This window comes from Sinocyclocheilus grahami, unplaced genomic scaffold (assembly GCF_001515645.1).
Source record: "Sinocyclocheilus grahami isolate Dianchi unplaced genomic scaffold, SAMN03320097.WGS_v1.1 scaffold36.1, whole genome shotgun sequence".
Taxonomy (NCBI): Eukaryota; Metazoa; Chordata; class Actinopteri; order Cypriniformes; family Cyprinidae; genus Sinocyclocheilus; species Sinocyclocheilus grahami.
This window is the reverse complement of record NW_015505215.1, coordinates 3,238,448-3,241,230: the sequence shown is the minus strand read 5'-3', so window position 1 is coordinate 3,241,230 and position 2,783 is coordinate 3,238,448.

The window sequence follows — 2,783 nt, the reverse complement described above, 5'->3', positions numbered from 1 at the left end:
AAAGAAAAACAAACAAAAAAAAAATAATTATATATATATATATATATATATATATATATATATATATATATATATATTGTATTTATTATCAACAAATATTAACTAGGAACAAAAATATATTTATAAATTACCATTTGCCTTGATTAATCAAATTTGGATAACAAGTTTTTTTTATTTATTATCAACAAATATTAACTAAAAGTAATAAAAAAGTAATAAAACAATACATTTATAAATAGCATCAACCTGATTAATCAAAGCTAGAAAAAAATATTTTATTAATAACAAAAATGTATTAAAGACAATAGTGTATTTATAAATGAACATTAACCTTGATTAATAAAAGCTGCATAAATAAATAAAGTTGTTCGCTGCTAGTTCATGATAGCATGATACCTAATGCACAAGTAGCCGGATCACAAGCCTGTATTTACTGTAGCAATCTGCTATGCATGTATGTTAATACCAGGTGTAAACAAGAACACTGTTGTGCATGTTTCCACCATAATTTATAGTCTTCAGACAGTGGTGACATTGCACAAGCACACAATACCTTAAAAACCGGTGAGAACACACTCGCATCAGAGAAGGAAACACGGCTACGTTGGATGCCAGTATTACCCAGATGTTGGGCCTGCAGCTGCTGGCTAATTAACTCTTCTCCTCTGCACACCTGTATGGAGGAAAGTCTGTCCTGACAGCCACTGTTGGGCCTCGCTGGGTTTAAACATGCAATTGCACAGCAGATGTTGTCGCATTTCACACTTTGTTGAACAAATATTTCACAGCTTTGAAAAAAGGCGTGGGACGGGTGGCTAACATCGGGCGGAGAATAACTGCTACCTGTAGCCTACTGTTCACACAGATGGCTGAAGTCACAATTTTACAACCCACTCATGTAATTCAAATCACACTTTGACAAGAATTATTACTGTAAATGTCAATGAGACACCTTTTAAGACGCATCTTTTAATTGTATGATTTAGAAATGCACATGGCCTACTTGCCATTTGTTGCAGATTAACGTTGTCTTCAATAATCTTTATTATGCGGTAATCAATTAATTTCTCAAAATAAACAGCAGAAACTGCCAGTGGTGGTAGGCTGCACAAAGCTGAATGATTTGTTTACTTCCAAGTTCTGTTTTCATGATGCTGGTTTTTAATACACAGGGGGAAAAAATAGCATACAGAAAGTATTTTAATTATGGCGCTTGGGGTGGGAGAGAATGTCATGCATAATTTCTCATAATCTCCTGTGTTGTGTATAGAAATATGTTTTTTTTTAATAAAGAAAGTCAAGAAAGGAAAGAAATTACGCCGTTTTCCTATACAAATTGACTTTCCTTATTAACTCCTTTATCATTTTCCTCTATGAGGCGAGGATGTAGGGATTGTAATAATATCTAGTTTAATATATTCAGCTGAAAGATGGTGCTCAGGGGCCTGTGCAGGGAGCTCATTCTCTGCATGGGTGCTATTTAACAGGGCCAAACTCAGTATGTATGTTGTGGACCAAATATGCCATCCTGAGTGTCAGCAGTTTGGAGTCTCACAGGGTTGCTGATTGTCAGAGAAAAAGAATGGAAGACACTGGCCTGGCAAAACCGAGGGGGGGATATACAAAAAACAAAAAAATTGTGTCTGTTGATAGCACTGTTTATCAACATGCATTTTGTGGGGCGGGTCTAAGTACTATGTGGACAATGCAGCAGACTTACGTGATCTGGCATACTTTACTGGGACAGTCCGACATCGCTCCACCACTGAATCAGCTCTTTAAAATGGCAAAAATGTGATTGACAACACTGTGTTTCTGGATATGTGCCTGATTATAATGCTCTTCTCCATCATTCAAGCATCATTTGACGAATTGCTGCTGTCATGATCAATAGAAAATGTATAGAAACAGCCTTGCGCTATTACTGCCTGTGGAAAGGCATGTGAATGAGGCGCAATTTATAACAAGACTAATTTACATATAAAGGAGGCTCGTTAACATGAAAAAACGACAATGACTTCATTTAAATACAGCGAAAGCTATTTAAGCACTTCGAAAGGGATAGTTGCTTCAAAAATTTTCATTCTGTCATCATTTATTCACCCTAAAATCATTCAAAACTGTATTACTTACTTTCTTTTGTAGACTTGCATACAAATTTGAGCAGACTAATTGTAACAAGAACTATAACAAAAATAAATGTAAAAATGTAAGATTAAACTACTTAAATTTTGATCTCAAAGCTATCGTATGACTTAAGATTTTTATTGACCACTTTTATGGTACTTTTCCATCCTTTTAGAAGCTTTAAACCTTAATATAATTCATTGTAACTGCATGGCAAAGACCAAATAGTAGAATTCCTCAAAATCATTGTGTTGTGTTCCAGAGAGGAACGTCATACAGGTTTGGAATGGCATGAGGGTGAGGAAATGACAGAATATTCATTATTAGATGAACTATTCTTTTAAGAGGCATGAAACATTACATTGTGCACCAACACAGAGTTCACAAAGTTCACGTGAATGGTGCAGCACAGCAGGAGTTATTACGTCTTCCCACTGTTTTCCTGCATCAAAACCCAACTGACCTCATTTTCTGGACTCCTGCTGATTTGCACGAGGCTGCAGATGGTCATACGGGGAGAATATCTGTCGTGTTCTTGTACACAGAGTCTTTTATTTCATTGGCTGCAGCTTATAATATTGCTTATACGTGCAGGGCGTAACAACGGCAGGTGAAGCTGGGTCGACCAGCGGGAATGCCTGACTCAAACAGGCTGC